At 41.8% G+C, this 17093-nt stretch overlaps 1 protein-coding gene across 1 annotated transcript in view; it reads right to left on the bottom strand.

Annotated features, from left to right (window-relative positions):
- ARHGAP12 (Rho GTPase activating protein 12) overlaps positions 1-17093 on the bottom strand; it is a 137147-nt gene that overhangs the window by 93774 nt on the left and 26280 nt on the right. The window lies entirely within an intron of this gene.

Consider the following 17093-nt stretch of genomic DNA (forward strand, 5'->3'; position numbering starts at 1 on the left):
CAACAGAACAATGGTTAATTTTGTCCAGTAACCTGTCTCAAGAGTGATTAATGCTAAATACTTCACAGAAAGGTGTATGACTCCTGTAACAGAATTTCTTCACAACCCCCAAGTACTTTGTGGTTGGCTTATATCTCTTATAAATTTTTAGCCTATTTAATGTAACATAGCAGCAAATATTAACATGAGCAATCCTTTGACTTTCACGAAACTCTTTGCCTTAACAACCTCTTGTGGAATGAGTTCTACAAGTTAATTTGTGTTAACATTTTCTATTGTCATTTTTACTTTTTTATTTATTTTTGATAAAACATCTAAATGAGCCTGTCATTGAGATGCATGGTTGGACAGTTTAACAATGTAGGTCTACATAGTCCTAGGCAGCCACAGCATGTAAAGATCCATTTATTTTCCCACATTTCATTTTAGCAGGCAAATCATCTAGGCTGTTACCCTTGAACTATTCTGGGATGACATTAAATATTTTTTAAAAACTGCACCCATACAGTAGCTTTTATGAGCATGAGAGTCTGATATTGGGATCCCTTAACAAATGGGGTGGAGAGAAAAGGGATTTATGAATAACATTTGTATTAATGAATCATCTGCATAAATCCCCATGCATACATGAGAACAGTTCTCTTTGTGTACAGAAACAGTAGCTACATGGACACGACTGCCTACACTGAAAATTTACTGAGACTTTGTACAAAATTCAGCAGCAGTTCATGCACACTGAACCCTCACCCTGAAAAATCAACATTCTGAGGTCTCTTGAGTTACATCAAGAGATACAATAAAACAATCTATTGTACAAAATTATGCCCTCAGCTGGCATGCTGATCTCAGTTTGATACCTTTTTGTCAGAAGGAAATTATTGCCCTAGACAAGGAGCAATGTAGGACAAATGGCAATTCCAGGATTTAAGAATATGGTCTAAAGGAGGAAAGACCACAGGCATTCAAACTTATTCTCAAAGGACGAGAGAACTATTTCAAAGTGACCCCTTCCCCCCCTCAAAAAAAAAAAAAAAAAAAAATCAGAAAAATAGAAAAATAAGGGATTTTGATGAGCAGAAAAAGACGATCAGCAGGTTCCTATTAGCTAGTACTATAACACACAAGCAGCAATATGACTGACTGGTGAAAGAAAGAAAGCCCTCATTAAGACTACCGGCACCAATGTAGTGGACTTCTGCTTGCTCACGGTAACAATCACTTCATTTTTTTCCAGCAAAGAAAATTATTTTGCGATAACTGTATGTTTTCTTCATACCAGCCCCAGAATCCCACAAGACCCTCTGAGCCCTTAGGATCCTACCTCTCCTATTCCTGCAATACAGGAGTAAAAACTGAATCTTTCCTCTGGAAGGAGACTAGTTATAACCCTCTTCTGAGCCAGTCAGCCCCATTTCACGCTGCAGGAGGGGATGCCATACAGGTAGCAGATGTAAGCCTTCTTCAGTAGACATGGATTTTGACTGTTTACTGTAAGGAATTCTCTCATTCTGCTCATAGTGCAGTTCTTCCATCACCTTATATGAGCGAGTAACCACAGGAAAGAAAAACTAGTTGTTTCCACTACAATGGTCATTAGCAAAAAGAGAAGAGAGGGAATAGAAGAAGTCCTCATAGAAGAAAGGGCAGCAAGCATTCTCACTATGCTTGGCAGGTGTGCCTGTAAATTTGTTAGAGAGGAACAGCAGCCCATCAATTATAAGTATTGAAAGTACTGAACTATTTTAAAGCTATTTATGTAAGATTATTATACTTCAGGTAAAAATTAGTTTTGTTAATCTTTAAAATGAAAATTGATTTAGACATTCCCATTGTATCTGACCCAATTTTAAAAAGGAAAGATGCTAAAAAGGAAAATAAGTTCCAATACAAATGTGGCCTGGTCTACACCTAAAATTTCCGTCAACCTAGCTACATCACTCAGGGCTGTGAAAAATGTTATGCCCTGTGAAATATAGCGAGGTTGACCTATCCTTCCATCAACCTAGCTACCACCTCTCCAGGGGGTGTATTTAATACAGGAATGGAAAAAACCCTTCCGTCACTACAATAAGTGCCTGTAAGTACAGCAGCGTAGCTGTAGTGCTGCAGCAGTGCCACTGTAACACTTCTAGTGTAGACATACCCGGAGTTGCAGAACATTCAGAAACTTACCAATAAAGACACATGGAGATTTCTCCCAATTGTTGAAATTAAAGAGTTTCTTCAGTCTGGAGTACAGTGGCAGGCATGTGTGAAGAAACTTGTCCTAGACCTATTCACGCTGCATCTGGTTCTAGTCAGTGCTATTAGGCTCTTCAGTTTTTTGAGAACCAAATAATTCAAAGATTTTAAGCAAAACATGTTTCCATCCACTCAGTCATTCTACCAGTTTTGACCCTGCACCTCCTTTAAGCAAACAGGTTTGCAAAAACAAAAAACATTTTTACTCAGGTGGTAGCAAAACAAACCAGAGACAAAAGTTTATAGCAAAATACAACACAATTCAATTCTGAGGCAACCTAGTCAGTCAAGAGTATGTAAGAACTTCAGTACAAGAGTGGACAGGTCTATCTTGTATGATTTCTACCACAACACTAAATCAGTGAAATCATGTTTAAGGAAGAAAGTTATATTTATAGAGAAACGTCAACTGAAGCATTACATTATTTAAGAATGTCATTAGGCAACTACAAAGGCTGATGCCTAAACCAATTTTTCTTAATACCAGTTTCACTCTTGTTGTCAACAAGAAAGGAAGTTGGCAAGCCAATCATGGAGATAATTTGCAAAATATGGATGACAGGTGGCAGTGTGCATCCTGAATATCTGCATATTTAGGCTTGGAAGGATTAGATTTTTAATCAGTAAATGTTTCTCTCATACTCGCACTCAAAATTTACACATAGGCAAAGAAAAATGCTGTGCGAGAACTCACTAGAGTTTAGTCTATGGATATTTATTGTGTCTATTTTGACACGTGATATTGACAATTTGTGGTTTTATGGTTATAAAGCTTTAACTTTTTGAAATCAATGTCAACTGTCATTAAATAACTGGCTGACCTGTCCTATTGTCTGACCCCCATAATTTCCCACAGCTCTGAACATTTTAAATCAATAGAAAAATGCTTTAAATCATTATATGTCAAAATTATAAAAAAAATTAACAGACTTCTGCCAAGCCTACACATATTCAAAACAGTTGTCCTTAACTAGACCTGTGACTATTTCCCACTTGTTAACTTTTACAGATCCATTAACAGAAAGCCTTATGTCACCTGTCTTCTCTGAAATGAATTACAAATTTTGAGTTGTTTCATCATTTGCCTGGTGGTAAGACAAAAAATACAGTCCTCACAAGCAAAAGTGAAAATACCTCATGTTTTAGACTACTTTCTAGAATGAATGCTTACTTTTCAGGAAAAGTTAGCTACATATTTTCCATACACAAACCTCTGAATCAATTTAACAATGCAGTCACTAAGATAACTATAGCAAGGCAGTCTGCCCCTTTAAGGGCCTGCAGAGCCAGGGGGAAGCAGGCCCCGGCCTACGAGAAGTCCAGCAGGCCAGTACTGGCAACCAGCTGATTCAGCTAAGCAGCAGCTAATGATCGTCTCGGATTCCCAGCTGGAAGATATAAGTAAAAACCCAGCTCTGTAAGACAGAAGACTAGGGGAGAGAATTTCTCAGAACAGCAGCAAAAGGCTGTAACAGGTCTGTGGTGCCCCTGAGGCTAAGGGAGGGCCATAACCCATGAACTACTGGGGGGCAGAGGCAATGTTCCCTCTAATTTTTTACATCCATGTGCGGAATGAATTTTGTTATGTGCACCAATATGGAGATGATGTGTGGCGGGGGGGGAGGCCTCTGGAGTGGGACTGGGGATGTGGGGTGTGGGAGGGGGCTCAGAGCTAGGGCAAGGGTTGGGGGGTGAGGGCTCTGGCTGGAGGTGCAGGCTCTGGAGTGGGGCAGCCTCTGGGGCCGGGGCAGAGGCACCTCTCCCCCGGCCAGCGCAGCTCCGGAGCCAGGGCAGAGGTGCCTCTCCGCACCTGCATGGTCCTTGATAGCCTGTTGCGTGCCTGCGCAGCTTAGAGGGAACTTAGGGCAGAGGATCCTGTGATATCAGTCCAGATCAGAACTGTTACTTTTCCATATTCTTTTCCCTTTGTGTGGCAGAAGAATAAAAGCCGGCATAGAAGGCTAAACCAGAGTTGGCTGTGGCTGACTTTTGGCCCCAAGCTGGTAGAGAGGCCCACCAGACTACAAATTCTCTGTATTGTATACTGAGAATTGAAAGAAGGGCCACTTAGGGTAGTGCCAGTGCTAGTCCCCTCCGCCCCCAACTTCATCTAGCAAATTGTTTAACAGGTTTTTGGCAGAATTAGTGAAGGACTCAAGGTTTAACAACTTACTAAAAAAACATGCATGTATTTTTGGAGGGAAATTAATAAATGAACTATCAAAATTAACATTGCATAACAGTAAATAGGTTTCTCATCAAAATGATCCCTAACACCGAGAAACTAAGGAATTCTCAGTCATTAGAATTCTTTAAATCAAGACTGGATATCTTTTTTTAAATGCATGCTTTTTACTCAACAGAAGTTATGCAGAAGTAATCGATATAGAAATAATTCTTTTTCTTTGGCCTGTGTTATGCAGGAGGTCAGACAAGCAGTTCAGAATGATTCCTTCAGTCCTTAAAATACATTAATCTGCAAGTCTGACACCTCTTGAATGGAAATTACAGTAAAAGAAACGAAATAAAAGATTAAAATGTAACACTGGTGAAATATGGTAAGATAAGTGCATTTTTAGGTAGAAAGTAATGTAGTTTAAGTAGTTCAAGAATGGGACTCCCCAACTCCATCACTAACTTGCCGTTTGATCTTGGGTAAATCACTAGATATCTGTGCCTGTTTCAACATCTTTAAAATGAGGATAATGATGCCATTGTCCAACTTTTAGAAAATCAGATGAAAGACTATATAAATGCATAGTACTGTTATTCTTTCCAGTAGATTCCAGTAACAAGAGGGGAAACAAACTGTTTCACTTTAGAGTTAGTTCCTCAATGCTGTTATCTAGTATTAGAACCTGTCAAGGTAAAAAAAAAGCCTAAAATATGTGTAACTACATAGATGAGAGTCAGCCAAATTTCCTATAACATATTTCAGTAGCCTAACAAGAATGTAGTTTGTGTGTGAAGTACCTTTTTTCATTTGATTTCCTCTGAAACAGTTTTATTCTAAAGTAGTACTCTTTTCGGTTAAACTACTCAATTCAGAAAAACATTTAAGGAATAGATTTCTGTAAGCAAACCACATTGGGGGGGGGGGGGGGGGAATCTAGATTGACACATTTTTACCATGACACCATGGAAAAAAACCAAGAGTTTTACATAAGTATACACATTCAGCTCTAATACTAGTATTGTACTGTTTCCTGCGTTTAGCTGGCATTTGCTTCTTTAATTCTACAAAACTTTTTAGCATGAATAAACACACTGTTACTAGTATGAAAGAAAAAAATTGTTCACTTTTCTGACAGCTTTAAGCTTAACAATCATTCCTCCAAGATTACAGTAAAACCTAAAGCCAAAATGTTTAAGAAATTGGACATCTAAAATTTGACACATAAATCCACATTTAGGTATCTAAATAAGTGACCTGATTTTTTTTTTTTACAAAACAGTGGGAGTTTTGAGTGATTCAACCCCTCCAGATCAGACCACTTATGTGGATGCCTAGTTTTTAGCATCCAAGTTTGAAAATTCTGCTCTAATGCCTCGCATGCTTGTCTGCCCAACACGGGTCTATACTGGTTATGGAAGGAAGTCAACTGCTAGAGAACACAGAAGAGGTTTTTTTTACTTGTAAATTTTGTTTCTGCATCTTTCACTCACCACTCCAGATTGGGTCTCATTTCCTCAGACAAAAAGCAGAAGAAACTAACAGTTAAAACCTTTGTCACAAGTTTTCTTGCCTGTTTGTGTATGCTTACCAAGAAACGCTTTCACTGCACTGGGGTGGGACAAGGGCTGGGGGAACTGCTGTCCACAAGAATGAAAATTTAGTCTTTGGCTGGAAGTGACAGTTCCACATCTCTCATGGTATGTTCACAAACAGCTATTATAGAGCTCAACTTCTGACAAACTGTGCTGCCATGTTGAACATACCGAAAAAAATTCAGTTGTTTGATATTGAGAGTGAGGGCTTCAGCGCCAAAGTCTTGCAGTCATGTTCAGAATAATCCAGACTCTGGTAATGCTATACCTTTCAGAAAGTTAACATCCTGTCAACCCCATTATAAATGCAACATACTGGAAGTAGTGGAATGGAATGAGGTAAATAGTGGTGTCCCCCAGGGGTCTGTACTGGGACCAATACTATTCAACATATTCATAAATCATCTGGGAAAAGGGGTAAGCAGTGAGGTGGCAAAATTTGCAGATGATACAAAACTACTCAAGCTAGTTAAGTCCAAAGCAGACTGCAAAGAACTACAGAGGGATCTCACAAAACTGGGTGACCGGGCTACAAAATGGCAGATGAAATTCAATGTTGATAAATGCAAACTAATGCACGTTGGAAAGCATAATCCCAACTATAAATATAAAATGATGGGGTCTAAATTAGATGTTATCGCTCAAGAAAGAGATCTTGGAGTCATTGTGGATAGTTCTCTGAAAACACCAACTCAATATGCAGAATGGGAATGGGAATCATTAAGAAAGGGATAGATAATAAGACAGAAAATATCATATTGCCTCTATATAAATCCATGGTATAATCACATCTTGAATACTGCGTGCAGATGTGGTCGCCTCATCTCAAAAAATATATATTGGAATTGGAAAAGGTTCAGAAAAGGGAAAAAAAATAGGGGTATGGAACAGCTTCCTTATGAGGAGAAATTAATTAGATTGGGACTTTTCAGCTTGGAATAGAGACGACTAAGGGGGGATATGATAGGGTTTGCTGTCCCAGGCCAACAGGGCCCGCGCCACTTCCCGCAGCCCCCATTGGCCTGGAGCGGCGAACCGTGGCCAGTGGGAGCTGCGATTGGCCGAACCTGCGGACGCAGCAAGTAAACAAACCGGCCCAGCCCGCCAGGGGGCTTACCCTGGCGGGCTGCGGGCCAAAGATTGCCAATCCCTGTATAGAGGTCTATAAAATCATGGCTGGTGTGGAGAAAGTAAACAAGGAAGTTTACTCCTTCTGATAACACAAGAACTAGGGATCACCAAATGACATTAATAGGCAGCAGGTTTAAAACAAGCAAAAGGAAGTATTTCTTCACACAACGCACAGTCAACCTGTGGAACTCTTTGCCAGAGAATGTTGTGAAGGCTAAGACTATAACAGAGTTCAAAAAAGAACTAGATACATTCATGGAGGATAGGTCCATCTCTGGTTATTAGCCAGGATGGGCAGGGATGGTATCCCTATCCTGTTTGCCAGAAGGTAGGAATGGGAGACGGGGGATGGATCACTTGATGATTGCCTGTTCTGTTCATTCCCTCTGGGGCACCTGGCATTGGCCACTGTCGGAAGACAGGATACTGGGCTAGATGGACCTTTGGTCTGATCCCCTATGGCTGCTCTTATTTTCTTAATCCCCGCCAGGGAATCCAATTCACAAGCACCATGTTGGACTGGGTGTACATGATATCTGACTCAAAGTCTGGCCTGAGAAATAAATGAATTTGAAAATACAGCTCTGGATGAACCAGATTTTGATCTGGGAATGAGGACCTTGAGCTGTTTTGCTTGATTGTGACAATTATGGGGACAGCTGAAGCAATCTATCCACTCTCCTCCTCTCTCACCAAAATACTCATAACTGGAGAGTATCTCCCCTCCCCAACCAAGTAGAATTTTAGCAACTATCGATGACTGGGACTGATGAGAAGATGAAAATTTCTATCCTGGAGCTGTAGTTATGGAAGGAAGTCTCCATTAAAATTTAGCTGCAATCAGCTGGTTTATTTACACCTCTACCCCGATATAACACGACCCGATATAACACGAATTCAGATAAAACGCGGTAAAGCAGTGCTCGGGGGGGGGGGGCTGCGCACTCTGGCGGATCAAAGCAAGTTCGATATAACGCGGTTTCACCTATAACGCGGTAAGATTTTTTGGCTCCCAAGGACAGCGTTATATCGAGGTAGAGGTGTATTTACTTTAAGGGATCAGTCTCTAATCCCATCCTCCTAACCAAAATACAGAAACTGCCTAGTAGAGATGGTCCCTACATGCCAGTTCAACAAGATTTGAACTAGAAATATTGGAAATACCTTAAGACAAGAGGTTGCCAATAAAAAAAAAAAAATGGTCCACAGCGTAAGTATTACTGTATTTTGCATGTAGAATCTAAATGGTCTTTGCTGCAAAACTATCAAGTCCCTTGTGGGACAATATAAGCCCTCTGATTTTTTAGGCACATCCATGGCATAACTTGGATGGAGAAAGACAGGATCAGCCCTACAACGTAACAGAAGATTCTGTGGTTAAGATCATGTGTCTGGGAAGAAGATCCACAGTCACTGGTAGGGGAGAGGGAAAAGGTGTCACATATTTGTATGTATGGAAGGAATATAGATTTAGGACTGAAGGACTGAATTTCTGTAGTTAAGTGAAAACCTTGCAAACAGTTAAATATGACCGGGGCTCTTAGGCGCTATGGCAATACAAATAAACAACAATCATTCTTAAGGAAGTCCACAAGCACCTGTGGGTTGGTTTGTTTTTTGTTGTGTTTTTTAACTCCCAATACATAGGAAAAAGTTCTAGCCAAAACCATACTTCTCTTGCTTCCTTTGCAAAACGCTACTTAGGGAGAGTTCTCACAACAAGCCAGCTAACTAAGAACTGTTGGCCCTTCTATCACATCAGGGTCCAGTCTGAACAATAATTCCACAAACAGGTCAAATGCACCAATCCAGAGAACTGGCTGCACTAATGTCCAACATGAAGAAACTATTTCTTGCCTTTTCTGGAATCCTGGCCCTAATTCTGCATTACAAAATGCAGAAATGCATATTGCCTCTAAAGCAGAAGGTACAGACAGAAGAGGTAACAGAAAAACAGGACTGAGAAATATTTGCTGCTAGTCATCCTTGTGATTTATTATCTCTGATTGTGTAAGGAGGACTATGCCATCCTCTGAACTACACATTCCAATTTACTTCCAAATCAGGAGAAAAATTTAGAAAAACTAAGTAACTTTTAAAAAAGTCTTTTTAGAGACATTTAATATCTACAATAAAACTATTGACATGTATAGCTTCCATAAAACCAAGGTCAGAGTACATCAAAACAAACTTGTTAATTGTGACTGTAAATCTTATTGCCTTCTATAGCATATTTCCTGGGATAATTGGAGAAGAAAATTATGTAGACAACTCTAGTTAGTAACACTAAAACAAATAGCATCTCACATGCTGAGTGGCATAAATACATTCATGTTTATTTAGGAGAGAGAGAGGTTAAAAAAGGTGTCAAACTTCATTAAGTTGAGGTATTTGCAATTATTAAAACATCCCAGATTCTTTTGCTGTCACTGGTCAGTTAAATAAATAAACCCATGATAGCTGAGATGGCAAGAATTAGTTAATAGTTTCATGCTGATTAAGCCCATGCAGTAATCGGGTGCCTGACCATTCATTAGAACTAAATATCCCCCCACACAGGACTGAATTATAACGCAGTGTTCAGCATTCAGAGGATCAGCTAGTGAGACAAATCTTTGGAGAATTTTCTCATTGTAACTTCTAGTAAGAATATAATAAAATGCAATGGTACTATCCTCCATGCTTAGAAAGCAATGCTTCAAAGATGTGTTTTTACTATAAGTGCAGTAAGGTCTTTATGTGATTACCGTAAGGTTATTCCTGGAAGCTGACAGCTTTTTTGTACTTCAGAAAATGACCGCACCACATCTAAAGCGGGGAAAACGTTGTCTGGGCTTGCCAAGGGAAGGCAACTGTGCTTTATGGCCAGCGGGGGAAGAAAAGGAACGAGGTCAGAAACAGATGTAAAAGGGGAATGGTGGTCAGCTTTGCGGTGCTGACTCACCTGCCAGGAATGTGAGGTCTGAAGGCTATAAAGGTTCAAGCCCTGGGTGTTAGAAGCCTCTTTTACGAGTTTGTGGCCCAAGGGCACTAATGGCTAAGTGTGATATCAAGTCTGCTTTTCAACTGCTGCCTGTGCATCCATTGGACTTTATCCCACAAAAGAGAAACCCAAAAGGTCAATTTTATTTTGACAAAGCTATGCCCATGGGCTGTTCAGTATCCTGTTCAGCATTTGAAAAATTTAGTACAACGTTGCACTGGGCAGTGATGCAGGCAGCAGGACTATGCCAAGTAGTGCATTATTTACACGAGTTTTTGTTTGCGGGACGAGCCAGGTCAGATGAGTGTGTTCACCTACTGGACACATTTCAGGTCCTGGCTAAACAGTTGGGGCTACCCCTAGCAAAAGAAAAAAACAGAGGGCCCTTACACTACATTGACCTACCTGGAGATCGAGCTGGGAGAGCATATCGCAGCTCCTTCAGGATAAGCTTCAGGAACTATTGGGATTGCTCAAGAGAGCTGTAAGGAGCCAAAGAACTCTCACTGCGAGACCTGCAGTCTATTCTAGGGCACCTGAACTTTGCCAGAACGATTGTTGCCCAGGGCGGGCATTTTGTACCCGGCTGGCAGTGGCAACAGCGGGCATATCCAGGCCACGCCATTACATAGGAGTTACTAGAGAGATGAAGGAAGACTTGAAGGTGTGGGGACGTTTTTTGAGTCAATTTAATGGTGTGTCATTGTGGAGGGAGGAATGGTTATTACAAGGGGGTTTAAAAATCCATTTGGATGCTGCAGAGGGTACAGGTTTTGGGGTTTTTTTTTTTATCAAGGCAGATGGTGTGCCCAGAAATGGCCTGCCATCTGGATGCAAAATGAGGTTGTGCGTGATATGACTTTCCTGGAATTTTTTCCCCATTTTAGTTGCAGTAGTTATTTGGGGACCGGAGATGGCTAATAAAAAGGTGTGCTTTGGGTGCGACAACATGGCAGTAGTACAGGTTATCAATCACCAAACTTCCAAATCGCACAGGGTTATGAAGTTAGTGAGGACATTTTCTCTACAATGTTTAAACCTCAACATTTATTTATCTTCCAAGCACGTGCCGGGCACAGATAATGGCATAACAGATGCCTTCTCTCGCTTCCAGTTTGACAGATTTCGTGAGCTTGCACCAGAAGCTAGCAATGAACCCGGGCAGATGTCGCTGGCTCTATGGAGCCTCGACATATGATGTTGTCGGTGGCATGGAGATTCTTGGCTCCGGGCACACAGCTGAGCTATACAGGAAGTTTAAATGAGTTCTTCCAATTTCAGGATCTGGAATGCTGGTCACAGATATTGCCCACCGCGGAGGGCGGGTGTTGCAGTACCTGGTCACGGACAACCCAGCTGCTGGCATCCTTGATGATCCTGGCATAGTGCAAGGGACAACGGTTTCTTTCGGGAGAATGGGGCTTCACCTATTGGGGCTGCTATACAAGAGGCCGCTGGGAGATGTCTGGGAACCCAGCTGGGTTTCAGGGGGGGCAGCCAAGCAAATTGCTGGCACCTCCTTGTGGCGGATGTCCAGTACAGGTACTCCATAGGGAAGGCATCCAGTGATCAGATCAATGGCCTGGTAAAGGACTTAAAAGGAGGTGCTGGATAAAGGAACAGAACAGGGGAGGAGGGTTGGCGATTCCGATGATTGATATGGCTGGGAGTGAACTCCCTCCCCCCGCCCATTCTTATAGCCCACCGTAACCCTCCTACAAGGGGAGTGGATGGTAAGGTCCAAGCCATGGGTTGGCTGAGGGGGACCTGGAGGAAATGAGGGGGGGCTGGTGGGAGCCCCAGGTAATGATTTGAATAAGCATGGATTTGCCTGCACTGTACACTTCATCTGCCGGGTAGTCCCAGACATCTATATAACAAAGTTGCGGCCTGATTAAAATCCATATCAAGTGTCTCCTGTCCTCCTTTCGGTATACCCAGACAACATAGGTTAAAGCGTTGGGAGTTGAATTCTCTATTGAACTTTGAGGTAATTTCAAAGTGGCATTTATTTTGGTACAGAATTTATTTGTTGAAAATCTAGTATTCCTGATCTACCTACTACATTAAGCTGTAACAGATTCTGCACCTTATCTTATAGTTTTATTTGGTGGTTTTGAGCAATCATTTAGGATCCTCTATGGATAGTCCTTTTCTCATTCATAGGAGAATTTAATGGTTGAAACAGCAGTCATGTTCAAATTTTAAATAAGACAATAGACCTTGAGCAGGTTGACAAATACTGAAAGTAGAAGTATGCCTTCTTCCATTACTCAACCTATTTTTGGAAGGGAAATATATTTGTGCAGGTTTAGCAGCTGGCCATTGGTTAAAACAGTGATCACTGCTTTTATCCAAAGCTGTAACACAAGTTTCCAACCAAATGCCCTGCCACTAGCCACAACCCTAGTTTGCAGACTAACCTGCCGGAATTTCCATTTGAGCTTCCTGTAAGAAAAGCAGACAAATTATTGCTAATGTTAATTAATTGTGAGCATCCTAGTGGTTGGTGGTTCTCTGATGGGTCTTTTAAGTCTGTGGTTACACAGCTAAAAGGCTGATGTTCATTCTTGCCATTGGTTCAATAAAACTTATTTTGCCTCGATTCACTATTCAACTATTATTTCTCAGCTGTCTCTAGTACAATAGCTATATTAAATATAAAGTTTCCAGAAAAGCTTTAAATACTTTAATGGGCTTTAGATTAAGATTACCCCAAATTCTTTGTTTTCTCAAAAGCTGCAACTCCACATAGTGTCATTAACCACATCTTCTCTATAAAAATCAATTAACTAGTTTCAATACTTGTACTTTTTCCATTGAAGTCAGTGAGCTTATATAAGGAGCAAATACATAATCTGGCCCAGTCATAGTAACAGTAATTATAAATACAGTGGGCTGAAGCCATTCAGCTGCACTTGTTACATTTGCACCTATGCTCACGGCTACCATCATTACGTCCCACCGGAAAAGGGAAAACAATAGTCATGGAAACAAATTTTAAAACTGTATGATTTTGCCCTTACCTGCCAAATGTATATTCTTGTATACACTTATGTATTATACAAACAGATACACTTTTTTTGCTTTAGTATTGTAGAGTCAGCCAGCAGTGGGAGCACAACTTACATTATTTAAGCTGTATGCAGTGCAGTTGTAGCCATATAGGTTCTAGGATATTAGAGAGACAAGGTGGGTAAGGAACTATCTTTTAATGGACCAACTCTGATTCTCTGAGTGCCTTTCCAGACCTGAAAAACAATGTTGTATGGTTCGAAAGCTTGTCTCTCTCACCAAAAGAAGTTGGTCCAATAAAAGATATTACCACATCCACCTTGTCTCTCTATTATTTAAGCTGTACTGATAAATCCATTATGCTATTGGTCCATACTGCATTAAAAAAAAAAAAAAAAAAAAAAAAACCACTTTCAGCCACGTTGGCACGTGCACCATGAAGGAATGGTGGTGTCAAAAAGTTGTAATAGTCAATTGGAAAACACACACACTTTGTAACACTATGTGTTATACTATTATTGGAATCCTTAAGGCAAGTACTGAAATAACTAACAAAAACACCTAAACTAGCATTTCGTAATTAGCACAGGGAGTTATTTAGAACACTGATTTTCAACATGGGGTACACAGACTATGTCTAAGATTTCTAAAAGGGTCCGTACCTCCATATGAAATGTTTTAGGGGCCTGCAAAAAAGGTTGAAAACCTTTACAATAAATTACAATACAGAAAAAAGTCACAATCATTATTCAGCTTTTCCTAAACACATGAAAGTTAAGTTATGAACACTTGGTAGCTAATACTCCGCATACCACTTATAATCCTGGATTTTTATTTAAACAGAACACCAAACAGCAAAAAAATTTAAAAAAAAATAGAATGTCATTTTAAATTGCTCAGACTTTCACACATGAAAGTCATGCAGTTTTGCTAATCATTGTCCTGGACCTGGCTGGGAACTTTGGGAAATGCTTGCTTCTGATTCTCCTGACATTTTATTGACTGCCTGGTAAATGTTTTATTTGCCCTGAAAGTCTTTTTTTTTTAAATGGGTAAGTAAAATAAATCCTGAGCTATAATCTAACCCCATTGTGCCACTTTGGCATAGGAAAAAAGTGAGAAAGCATTAAGGCTGTGGCTACACTCGAAACTTCAAAGCGCTGCCGCGGGAGCACCTTATTTCTAGTCTGGATTTGTTTAAGTTTATCCTCCAGACATTTGATATTGTTATGTCTTTGACTGCTAAATTAAAGAGCCCTCTCCTATCAGAAATCTTCTTCACATGCATGTACTTATAGATTGACCATACCATCTCTTAACCTTCTCTTACACATTTGCTAATTCAATGCTTTCTTCCCCACAGACGGGGGTGGGGGGAGGAAAGAGGAGACAAAAACAAAAAAAAAATAATGGGCAGTATCCACATAAAAACGTATCACCAATTGACCTCCTCTAGTGTCCAGCCCCATGACTGAAACCTACCAATATAAGAGAGTTATTAAACATTCATTTTGCATCTATAGAGCAATGCACATGCAAAAGCATGTAGAACAAAATTAGAAAGATTAAGGCACAAAAAGAATTACACCTAGCAAGGGACATAAGGCAATTAGAAGTTCTTTAAACACACTAGAAGTAAGAGATGAAGAAAAGTATAGGTCCACTACTTAGGGTACGTCTTCACTTACATCCGGGTCCGGATGTAAGCAATCGATTTTCTGAGTTCGATTTATCGCGTCTGGTTAAGACGCGATAAATCTATCCCGGATCGATCCCGGAAGTGCCCCGGATCGATCCCGGAAGTGCCCCGGATCGATCCCGGAAGTGCTCGCCTTCGACGCTGGTACTCCAGCTCGGCGAGCGGAGTACGCAGCATCGACGGGGGAGCCTTCCTGCCGCGTCTGGACCGCGGTAACTTCGGACTAAGGTACTTCGAATTCAGCTACGTTATTAACGTAGCTGAATTTGCGTACCTTAGTCCGAAGTGGGGGGGTTAGTGTAGACCAGCCCTTAGTGGGGAAGGAGAGCTAATAACAGAGGACATCAAGAAGGCTGTGGTGCTTATTGCCTATTTTGCTTCAGTCTTCACTAAAAAGGTTAATTGTGACCAGATCCGTAACACAATTAATATCAACAATAAAGGGAAGGAACACCAGCCAGAATAGGGAAAGAACAGGTAAAAGACTATTTACATAAATGAATATATATTAAAGTGACCAGGGCCTGATGAAATTCATCTTAGGGTTCTTAAGGAACTAGCTGAAGCAATTTTTGAACCACTAGTGATTATCTTTGAGAACTCATGGAGGATGAGTCAGGTCCCAGAGGACTGGAAAAGGACAAAGTACTTATCTTTAAAAAGGGGAACAAGGAGGACCTGGGGAATTATAGTCCAGTCAGCCTAACTTCGATACCTGGAAAGATACTGGAACTTGTTATTAAAAACAATCCCTTTGTAAGCAACTAAAGAATAATAGGGTTATAAGGAATAGCCAATATGGATTTGTCAAGAACAGATCAACCTAATTTCCTTCTTTGACGGGGTTACTTGCCTAATAGATGGGGGGAAAACAGTAGATGCGATATCTTGATTTTTAGTGAAGATTTTTGACTCAGTATCACATGACATTCTCATAAGCAAACTAGGGAAATGTGGTCTAGATGAAATTACTATATGGGTGAACAACTGGTTGAAAGACCATATCAAAGAGTAGTTTCAATGGTTTGTCGGCAAATTGTTTGCTGTCAAAAAATGTTTGCCCTGAACTTGTAAACTCAGACATGGGAATCATCTCCCCCTGCCCATCCAGAAGGACTATCAAAATCAGATGGGCCATCAAGAATCATTACAATACAAAGGAATGATTAATGGCCCTATTGCACCTGGGAAATGCTATGTGCAAGGAAACTCCTCCTGTGGGTTGGAAGCTGAATGACGGAAATAAAACCGCAGGAAAATTTTTCGCTGTTTGAACTCTGATGGGCCAGAGACTCTAAACTGAAGCCAGAGATCCCCAGGGGTTCCCATCCCTGTGTCTACTGTGAAAGACTCTTTGAATTGACAGCTCACTACAACTCTGTCACTCTGAGGATTTAGATAGTAACTCATCTCTGTGTGTGTTTGCTTGCTTTAACCTGTAAACAACTCAATCCTTTTTCCTAGTTAATAAACCTTTACATATAGTTTTACAGGATTGGCTACAGGCATTGTCTTTAGTGTAAAATCTAGGGTGAGTGACTGATCTCTTGGGACTGGAAGCAACCTGAATGTGGTATGATTTTTGGTGTAAGTGACCATTTATTTCAAAGCCCAGTTTGTCTGGGTGGCAAGATAGACAGTGCCCTAGACCAGGCCTGCACAACATGCGGCCCGTGGGGGCTCACTGTGCGGCCTGCGGGGGGGGATTCTAAACCCCACGCACACATCTGTCTGGCATCCCAACCGCACATCGGTCGGGACGCCCTTTAACCACTTGCTCACCATCACCGCCAAAGTCCCGAGGCTGGCGTGGCGGCACTTCCTGGGGCAGCTCCCGGTGGCGTGCCCGCCCGCCGACAGGAGCCAGCAATGCGGGCGGCTGAGTCCAGCCCAATCAGAGCTGCGGGGGCGGGGCTTTCAGGCGCCCCCCCACCCCACCCGACGCCGGCGCAAGGATATTTTTGCGCCACCGCCCTTTCCCCCCCCCCAGCGGGACACGGGCACGGAGCCCTCGCGGGCTGCCGGCCCCCCCCCCCGCCCCAAGCGGGACACAGGGATGGAGACCTCGTGCGCTGCCGCGCCTCCACTCCCCCCCCCCCCCCCCGGCCCCAAGCGGGACACGGAGCCCGCGCGCTCCGCTGCCCCTCCCCCTCCCCCCTGCCCCAAGCGGGACACAGGCACAGAGCCCTCGCCCGCCGCCGCCGCCCCCTCCCCCCCAGCGGGACACGGGCACAGAGCCCTCGCGCCCCCCCCCCA

Source organism: Emys orbicularis, chromosome 2, assembly GCF_028017835.1.
Source record: "Emys orbicularis isolate rEmyOrb1 chromosome 2, rEmyOrb1.hap1, whole genome shotgun sequence".
Classification (NCBI taxonomy): Eukaryota; Metazoa; Chordata; order Testudines; family Emydidae; genus Emys; species Emys orbicularis.